The sequence below is a fragment of the Acomys russatus genome, chromosome X, assembly GCF_903995435.1.
Source record: "Acomys russatus chromosome X, mAcoRus1.1, whole genome shotgun sequence".
Lineage (NCBI taxonomy): Eukaryota > Metazoa > Chordata > Mammalia > Rodentia > Muridae > Acomys > Acomys russatus.
The window spans coordinates 20344719-20355092 of record NC_067169.1 but is presented as its reverse complement, the minus strand read 5'-3'; the positions used below and the strand labels follow the sequence as shown (position 1 = coordinate 20355092).

Here is a 10374-nt window from a genome sequence, read left to right as displayed (position 1 = left end):
CTGCCAATATTGGGGTATTACTTGGGAAATTACAAGGAACTAGGAGTCTATGAGTGAAAATTTTTGAATAAGTGGTCTTTGATCAACCCTAGTTCTTCCTTTGGGAAATACCATTTTTCTTTGTGAGGGAAACACTTGATCCTTGTGCTTTATTATACCAGAGGTGTCAGTTATTTCCCTTCAAGGGACACCTGGGTTCAAGACATGAAGACTGATGCCTGGCAGGTTATGAGGGGTTGAGATTCACCCTTGGGTCTCTTTGTTCTAGAAGTTAGATGATACATGCTTTTAGAAGCAGGCTAGAAAATTACTTGTGCTCCCATTTCAGTTAGGAGGGGTTTTCCCCCAAGGAACAGACAAGACAATGAGCATTCAGGTGAAAGAAATGAGAAAGTAGATATCTATCCAAGTGGAAACAACGGAGTAAAATGAAAGTTCATTTACATATTATTATTACTTTTTAAAGACTTATTATGTATACAGTGTTCTGCCTGCAGGCTAGAAGAGGGCATCAGTTCCCACCACAGATGGTTGTGAGCCAACACACCGCAGGAGGTTCCTGCACCTGTCAGTCACTTCTGTGATGACTTTATGCTCAGCCTCATACGTGTGTCAGTTGGGGGAGTGCCTGAGGCCTTGGACCACTTCATTCAAGAGCCATGACAAAAACAGATTTTTGTTGGTTCTTCTTTTAGCCCATGAGACAGGTAACCCCTCCCCCAAAGACCTGGCTTCCCACAAGTAAGGCATGCTGTTTTTGGAGACTTATTGGAGGTTAAGCACTCCTGTTTCTCAAGGCTAGGTTTTGTACACTGGCAACAGGCATGTAAAGCGTGTCCAACTTAAATATCTCATGGGGCCCTTGGGCTGTATTAGGCTGCCAGGAGTTGGCGCTGTCAGTCTTCCTTTTATGCTTTACATGTCGTAGAACTTTTCGAGCTTCCTCCTTATCTTTATCATTAAAAAAAACAAACAAAAACAAACAAACAACAACAACAACAAAACCAAACCACTTTTTGAACTTCCTCCTTATCTCTATCATTAACAAAACCAAACCAAACAAAACAAAACAAACAAACAAACAAAAAACAAGCTAACAAAAACAAAAATGAACCTGAGACAGCCACTTGGAGGAAGTTGTTAATGGAAAAACCTGCCTGCATTGTTTATTTTTATAACAATTTCCCAGTTGTATGATGAAATAGGAATAATTTTTCTCCTCAAATTATGGAGATCATAAAGGTCATAAAGGCATATTTAATTAAGGGCTATGTAGCCAGCTTGGTGTTGATGAGAGTTTTGATGCTATTAGCCCTAAGGCCCTCATATAGCTGGTTAGCTATATGATACCCACTTTCAACTCTGTCTCATCAAATATATATATTGGTTTTTCGAGACAGGGTCTCTCTGTGTAGCCCTGGCTGTCTTGGACTCCCTCTGTAGACCAGGCTGGCCTCGAACTCACAGCGATCTGCCTGCCTCTGCCTCCTGAGTGCTGGGATTAAAGGTGTGTACCACCATGCCCAATGGTCATCATTATATTTTAAGCTGGGGTCTGGAATGATCACATCAAGCACTCCATGCCAGACACTAATAGTCACTTATAACATGCACACAGTCTGAAAAATGATGGGCTGCCTCAGTCACACTATACCTGCTAGTTTCTGTTAAATTTTGCCCATTGTTATCGTGAGACCATCTCATGTCAGATCATAGGTGTTGTAGGGACTTGGTGTATCAGCCAGAGTCATCCACAAAGCTTCCTAAATTCTGTTCTATCTCTTTTAGGTTATCTATCATTGAAAAAATCATCTGATTCACAGTGTGGCAGTGTTTTGCATTTGTCACCTGTTGCAAGAGAAAAAGGTGGCACTGTTTGGGGTATTTAAAGGGTCCTGGGTCTGGAACAGCCATCTGTATAGAGGACAGAGACGTAACAGCTGACACAAGTCTACTTAGAACACATTTAAGCATTTTTTATATAAGAGAAAGCCTGTACATATAGCACTTCACGCCATGTCTTTTCACATCAGAAAAAAGGTATTATGGTAGAACATGTCAAGTTCTGGCTATTTTTTCCCCATTACTTATCTCATATTACAGAAAACCTGTCATATAGAAAAATATTAGCTTCTTTGTTACTAGGGTTTGCAGAACAAATATATTCCAATTCCTCAGGATGCGATCCAAAGGGCATTCTGCTGTCACTGACATATGATTCCCCATCTGAAACAGAAGATATGCCCTGAGAAACATGCATCTCTGAATTCATTCAAAGCTACCTAAAAGGAGGTTCTCCATAGGTGTCCCCTGTGGAAACCTTTCCTTTCCTTAGATGTTGGGGTGCTGCAATTATGCCCAAGGACTTCGTGCAGATGACCTTTCCATGCCCCTACCTGTGTGTGACATGTCACCTCCATTTCATAGGCCATGTAGTGGATTAGTATCCCATTTTTTAAAAAAAAAAATTGAAGGTCTAAAGTTGTCAAAATTAAATAGATGAAAGGCCACTGTGTTCAGAAAGGAGTTCAAAGGGCTTTCAGTGCCTTGGTGCTGGTCAGGAGAGTGGCGCGGGGCAGGGGCTGAGAATAATGATGCTCTCAGCAGAAAGGGAGTCCACTTTGTTTTATCTTGCTCCTGACGAATGTTCATCTGAGTCAGAGCACCAAGATATTATGATGAAATCTGGCTTCTCAGGGCTTGCATTATTCCAGGAAAGAGCTCAATCAATACATAAAACAAAACAAAACCAACCAACCAACCAAACAAACAAAAAACAAGCAAAAATGAAAAAGTCATGAAAGGAGGGACAATACACTCTTGTGTAAACCACTTGAATAAACATTCCTACTTGTCATACTGGCACAAGACAGGCCCTGTGCAGTTAAGCACACACCCGTATTTTAAATTTGATAAGGTCAGTCTGGAGAGATAGCTCAGTGCTTGAAAGTGTTTGCTATTCTCCCACAAGACTCAAGTTCTGTTCCCTGAACTTACATCAGGTGGCTTACAACCACGTATAACTCCAGCTCCAGGGGATCCAATTTCCTGTCCTGACATCTGAGGGCATCTGCACATTCATGGCATCTGTGACACACACACACACACACACACACACACACACACACACACACACACACACACAAACTAGAATTAAATGTGAGTTAAATAACAGGGCCACAGAATAGCTACAAAATATTAATCTCCAATAGACATCTTTACCTAAACAGCCATAGTATCACCAGACAGTTATAAAATGTTACATTCTCCTAGCGTTCTGAGTTTTAACCCCTTCTTGTCCTACTGCTTATGTCTGGCTATCCACACTATCAAGTTCACACTCAAAAAGCAGAAAGCTACATTTTTTTCATGTTATAGAGCTCTTCTTCTCTTCCTTTTCATTATAACCTGGAGTCAGTAGAGTAATCAATAGCCTGAATATTGTGCTCTCTGGAAATTTCCACCACTAATGATATTTATCTATTTCGGTTTTTCAAGACAGGGTTTCTCAGTGTAGCCTTGGCTGGCCTGGACTCACTCTGTAGACCAGGCTGGCCTCAAACTCACAGCAATCCATCTGCCTCTGCCTCCCGAGTGCTGGGATTAAAGGCGTGTGCCACTATGCCTGGCAATGATATTTGTTTCTTTTTAATTCACACTCACTTAAACTCTCAAGACATAGACAGAATGCAACTTTATTGCATTTACCAGAATAGATCATGAATGGCCTCTGACCTAGTTCCTGATTGAGCCATTGTTCCTTCCAAAACCTTGTGAGCCAAGCCTTTACTACCCTCACTTTCATTTTCAATGTAATCTTCTGGGTTTTTACCAGAATGGACTGTTAAGATCTGATTATGGTACTCTGGAGTCTCACTGGCCCAGAGGTCCACACTCTTGTAAATTCCCCTTCCAAACCCATTCTAAAAGCCTATGGGACATGTGAGGTAGCCACAGCCATGACCCTACCCCTGGGTACCAATTTTTCCTTATTTGTACTCATCTCATAGCTCTAATTAAATATGTAATCAGGAGACACTTAAGGGAGAATGGTTTGAAGATACAGTTCATCATGGCATGGAAAACATTTCAGCAAGTGACAGCAGAAATATATTGCAGGTTGCGTTCTTAGATCTGAATAAACAAGGAAACACAGAGGAAATCAGAAATGGTGGCTTGCTATAAACCACTTCTTCCAGCTGAGCCACACCTCCCAAAGGTCTGTAATGTCTCAAAACAATGACACAGGTCAGAGACTAAGTGTTCAAATACATGAATCTATATGGGACACAGCACATCCAAATCATAGATGAATGGATGGATGGATGGATGGATAGATAACTAGATAAATACACAGATAGACATATTCGCTATACAGTCCAAACCTGTGTCAAACTACATGACCCAGGTGGGCACTGAACTCACCATATCTCCCTGCCTTATCTCCCAGAGTGGATTAGTAATGATTTGTAAACATTTAATCTGTTACTAAATCAGAGATCATGATTACGGCCTAGAGAGATTTTAGAAAAACCCCAGACAGAAAAGTTAACTTGACAACTCACAAATGACCTGGACCCATGAAACCTCTCCATGTTCAATGAGTTGTGTAGGTGTTGTCTTCCGCAATGGGCTTTGCTGTCAGTTTGCAGACAGGAGCCTATAGTCCTGGCAAACCCTGGGTTTTTTAAGGGATTCCCAATCAGCCCCTTTAGCCAACAAAACAATTAGGTGTAACCTAAACCTGGTACTGGAAGCGTCATTTCATGACAATAGATGGCTAGTTGGGCCTTTGTCTCTCACATCATTGTTTGAGGATTTCATTTAGAGCTCCTTCATATATGTCTATGTTTTAGGGAGTTTCTACCCTATTAGGATTCTATACTACCCCTCAAATAGCTCTTAATTTTAGATGACTCTCCTTGCATTCCCTTCTACAACTCCCTCACAAATCCACCTTCCCATGTGAACTTCCCTTTCCAGAATCTACTCCACCCATAGCTATCTATTTCCCTTTCTTATTGATTTCTATCTGTTCCCTCTAGTTCCTTATCTTATACCTTCTGTAGTCCTATGCATTGTAGCTTGATTATCATTTGCTTCACAGCTAATATTCACACATAAGCAAATACATATCATATTTGTCTTTCTGAGAGTATGGTACATCACTCAGGAAAAATTTTCTAGCTCTATCTATTTGCCTGCAAATTTCATGATGTCATTTTTTTCCCAGTGGATGAGTAATACTCCACTGTATAAATGTGCTACATTTTCTTTATCCATTCATCTGTTGAGGAACATCTAAATTGTTGCCAGTTTCTGGCTGTTATAAAGAGAGAAGCAATGAACATGTTTGAGCAAGTGTCCTTGTGGTGGGATGAAGAAGAATCCTTTGGGTATATGCCCAAAAATGAGATAGCTGGATCTTGAGGTAGATCAATTCCCATCTTCCTGAGAAACTGCCCCGTTGATTAACATAGTGACTGTACAGGTTCCCACTCCCATCAGCAGTGTATGAGTGTTTCTCTTACTCCTCATATTCACCAGCATGAGCTGTCATGTTCTCATTTCCCTGTCTTAAACAATCTCATGGGTGAGATGAAATCTCAAAGTAGCTTTCATTTGCATTTCCCTGAGAGCTAAGGATGTTGAACATTTCTTCTTTTCTCAGCCACCTGAGTTGCCTCTATTGAGAATTCTGTTTGCATCTGTACCTCACTTTAGTTGGGCTATTTGTTTTCTTGATATCTAGTGTCTTGAGTTCTTTATATATTTTGAATATTAACCCCCTGTCAGACGTGTATTTGGTAAAAATCTTTTCCCGCAGGCTGCTGTTTAGTCTGAATGACAGTGTCATTTGCCATGAAGAATCTTCTCAGTTTCATTAGGTCTCATTTATTGTTGATTTTTAGTACCTGTGCTAATGGTGTTTTGTTCAGAAATTCTTTTCCTGTGCCAAGGAGTTAAAGGTTCTCTTCTATCAGGTTCTGTGCATCTGGTTTTATATTGAAGGCTTTGATCCTTTTGGAGTTGAGTTTTGTGCAGGATGATAAGTAGAGATCTATTTATATTTTTCTACAGGCAGCCATACAGATTAACCAGCACCATTTGTTGAAGATGTTTTCTTTCTTTTTTTCCACAGTGTGCAGTTCTGGCCTTTTTATAAAAAATCATATGTCCATAGGTCTGTAGATTTACATCTGGATCTTCAATTCAATTCCATTGATCAACATGTCTGGTTTTTGTTTTTTGGTTTTTGGTTTTTTTTTTTTGTTGTTGTTGTTGTTTGTTTGTTTTTGACAATATCATGCTGTTTTTCTTAAAAATATAATACTGTTTATTTAACTTTGAAAACATCTCAGCATTCTAACATGCAAAAAATAACAGAATGCTGCAAATGTCCTTTAGGTACAGAGAATTATTGAACTTTCATGGATGTAGCAGTTCTTTCTACAGTTTCTTTAAAAACACTTTAAAATCTACTGCATTTAACTAAAGACAAAAATCCAAACACTTCTCATGCCAGATGATCCCATCCCCTTTCCCACAACTAAGAATGCCAGGAGAATATAAAAACGAACAAACAAATAAGACAATCTGAACCTAAATGGATGCCCACCGCAGTGTCAACAGGTCCATCCTCACAGTGCATGTCCTGAGCTGCAGACCCCTCCAAAAAACTTCTTCCCCTCACAGTCTCCATGCCAAACAAGAAACATCAAGAATCTGTCTGGGTTGTTTTCTTCTCTTCACAAACTATAGATATGTACAGCCGACAACTCAGGACTTCTAGCCAATAGCCATATAGTTAACACTGCCTACAAGTTGAAAACAAAATGCCAGAAACATCTTCACACGGTTTGTCACACCAACAGCAAAGTGCACAGAGTGAGGATGACATGGGAGTACCTTATCATTTTAAAAATGTTTGGAGCTATACAAAACTTTGATACAGTTTCAGGGCGCTCTGGTCACCCGTAGCCACTTCATATTATCATGTTCAAAATTTATAATTAAACTTAACAAGGGCAATGGGTACAGATCAAATAAGAGATGTGTCAATCACAGCGCCTTCCTACTCTAAGGTATTCGAAAGGAGATGGAGGTTTTATTATTCCTCCTCCTCCTCCTCCTCTTCCTCCTCCTCCTCCCTGGTGCCATCAAACTTCCTTCTCATCCTTCTCATGCTTCTCCTTCAGCGTTGCTGCCTTTTCGCCATCACTTAAGGTATTCCATATTTTCCCCAGCTTTTTGGCCTCCTCTCCAATGGAGGCGCCAGGGTTTGTGGGTTTCATCTTGGGGCAGAAGTCAGAGCAGAGTAAGAAAAATCCAGATGGAAGCATTTGAGGGCATTAGTGTCCTTTTTCATCTTGCCTCTTTTAACTGGTCCATAATCTTTCATTTTCCAATGATAGCGAACTTTGTCTGCCTTTGTCATTTCATCAAACTTCGATTTCTTTTTGCTGGACATCATCTTCCACCTCTCAGAGAGCACTTCATGGAAAATTACAAAAAAAAAAAAATGACTGGGCCCCTTGGGTTTTTCTTCTTCTATTCTTCGCTGCATGTGTGCACAAAGAAGGCGTAAGCAGACATCCTTCCCTTTGGTTTCTTGGGGTCACCTTTAGCCATCCTGACTGTCTTGCTTGCTAGTCTCATCATGCTGTTTTTATTACTATAACATGGTAGTACAACTTGAAATCATGGATGATGAGACCACCAGCAGTTCTTCTCTTATTCAGGATTGTATATGTGTGTGTGTGTGTGTGTGTGTGTATACACATACATACACTGTTTTTTTTTTTCATATGAAGCTGAAAATTGTCCTTTCAAGATCTCTGAGGAATTCTGTCTGAATTTTGATGGGAATTGCATGGACTCTGTAGATTGCCCTTGGTAGGGTGGTCATTTTTACTATGTTAATCCTAATGATCAGTGATTATGGGAGATCTTTCTGTCTTCTGATATCTTCTTCAATTTCTTTAAGGACCTGAAGCTCTTGACATACAGATCTTTCATTTGCTTGAGTAGAGTTACCCCAAGATATTTTATATTATTAGAGGCTATTTGTGCAGGGTGTTGTTTCTCTGATTTCTTTCTCAGCCCATTTGTCCTTTGTACACAGGAGGGCTACTGATTTTTGTGAGTTATTTTTTTGTATCCAGACAATTCATTGAAAGTGTTCATTAGCTGTAGGAGTTTCCTAGGGGAATTTTTTGGGTCACTTATGTACATTATCATGTCACCTGTAAATAAGGATAATTTGACTTCTTTCTAATTTGTATCCCCTTGATCTCCTTTAGTTGACTTATTGCTCTAATTAGTACTCTATGTACTATATTGAAGAGATATGGAGAGAGTGAACAGCCTTGGCTTGTTCCTCATTTTAGTGAAATTTATTTGAGTTTTTCTACATTTAATTTGATTGTGACTACAGGCTTTCTGTAAACTGACTTTATTGTGTTAAGATATATTCCTCGTATTCCTAATCTCTGCAGGAATTTTATCATGAAGGTGTGCTAGATTTTGTTAAAGGCCTATTCTGAAGCTAATGAGATGATCATGTATTTTTTTTCTTTCAGTTGGTTTATATGGTAGATTACATTTATTGATTTATTTATGTTGAACCAACCAGCATCTCTGGGATAAAGCCTACCTGATTATGATGGATGATTCTTTTGACATGTTCTTGGGTTCAGTTTGTGAGTATTTAAGTATCAATGTTTATAAGGGAAAATTGTTTGTAATTCTCTTTCTTTGTTGGGTATTTATGTGGAAAGGATATTAGGGTAACTGAGGCTTCATAAGATGAATTGGACATTGTCCCTTCTGTTTCTCTGGAATAACTTTGGAAGTATTGAAATTAACTGTCCTTTAATCCCAGCACTCGGGAGACAGAGGCAGGCGGATTGCTATGAGTTTGAGGCCAGCCTGGTCTACAAAGTGAGTCCAGGACAGCCAAGGCTACACAGAGAAACCCTTTCTCAAAAAACAACAACAACAACAAAAAACTTCTTTGAAAGTTTGTAGAATTCTATGTTAAAACAATCTGAAAACAATATGGCATCCAGCCCTGGTCTGCCTTTTTTTTTTTTTTTGTAAAGACTTTTAATGACTGCTCCTATTTTACTAGGGGTTGGTTATAGGTCTGTTTAAATTGCTTATCTGATCTTGAGTTTACTTTAGTAGGTGCTATTTATCAAGAAAATTATCCATTTCTTTTAGAGTTTCTAAATCAAAACAACTCTGAGATTCCATCTTACACCCATCAGAATGACTAAGATAAAAAACTCAAGTGACACCACATGCTGGCAAGGATGTGAAGAAAGGGGAACACTCCTCCATTGCTGGTGGGAGTGCAAAATGGTACAACCACTTTGGAAATCAATCTGGCACTTTCCTGGAAAACTGGGAATAGGGCTTCTTCAAGATCCAGCTATTCCACTCTTTGGAATATACCCAAAAGATGCCCCACCACACAACAAGGACATTTGCTCAACCATGTTCATAGCAGCCTTATTCGTAATAGCCAGAATCTAGAAACAACCTAGATGTCCCTCAGTCAAAGAATGGATAAAGAAACTGTGGTATATTTACACCATGGAATACTATTCAGGTATTAAAAACAAAGAAATTAACAAAACAAAACAAAAACAAGGAAATCTTTAAATTTGCAGGCAAATGGATGGAACTAGAAATGAGCATCCTGAGTAAGGTAACCCAGAAAGACACGCATGGTATATACTCACTTATAAGTGAATATTAGACCAACATAGATGTCCTCTGAGAGACTCTACCCAGCGGGGGATGGGGACAGATGTTGGCTCTCAATGCTGAATTCTGGGTGCAGCATGGAGAGTGGTATGGAAGAATAAGGGGATGGAAGGACCCAGAGGGTTCAGGAGCCCCACAAGGACACCATCAAGGCTGATGGATCTGGACCCAGGGGACCAGCACAAACTGTAACACCAAACAAGTGTAATGCATGCAGTAAACTTAGACCTCCTGTTCATCTCTAGCCAATGGACAGCTCATTCTCCACAGTTGTGGGGAAAATGGAGACTGCCTTTAACATGAACTCTGGTGCCCCTTATTTGACCACTTCCCCTTGGTGTGGATGCCCGGTAGTACACAGAGGAAGCGGATGCAGGCGATCTAAATGAGTTCTGATAGGCTGTGGTCATATAGTGTTGGAGGAGGACACCTTCTGTCAGAGGTCTAAGGGAGGGGAATAGGGAGAAGAAGGGAGAGTGAGAACAGGAAGATACAAGCAAGGGGATAACAATTGGGATGCAATCTGAATAAATTATAATAAATTAAAATTTTTAAATACTCATGCTAATGTTTATTAAGATTTGTAACACTGTGTGTATT

The 10374-nt window shown here is 39.8% G+C and overlaps 1 pseudogene; it reads right to left on the bottom strand.

The window, feature by feature from the left end:
* Positions 1 to 1261: 1261 nt before the first annotated feature.
* On the bottom strand, positions 1262 to 7662 carry LOC127184759 (high mobility group protein B3-like; annotated as a pseudogene).
* Positions 7663 to 10374: the final 2712 nt, after the last annotated feature.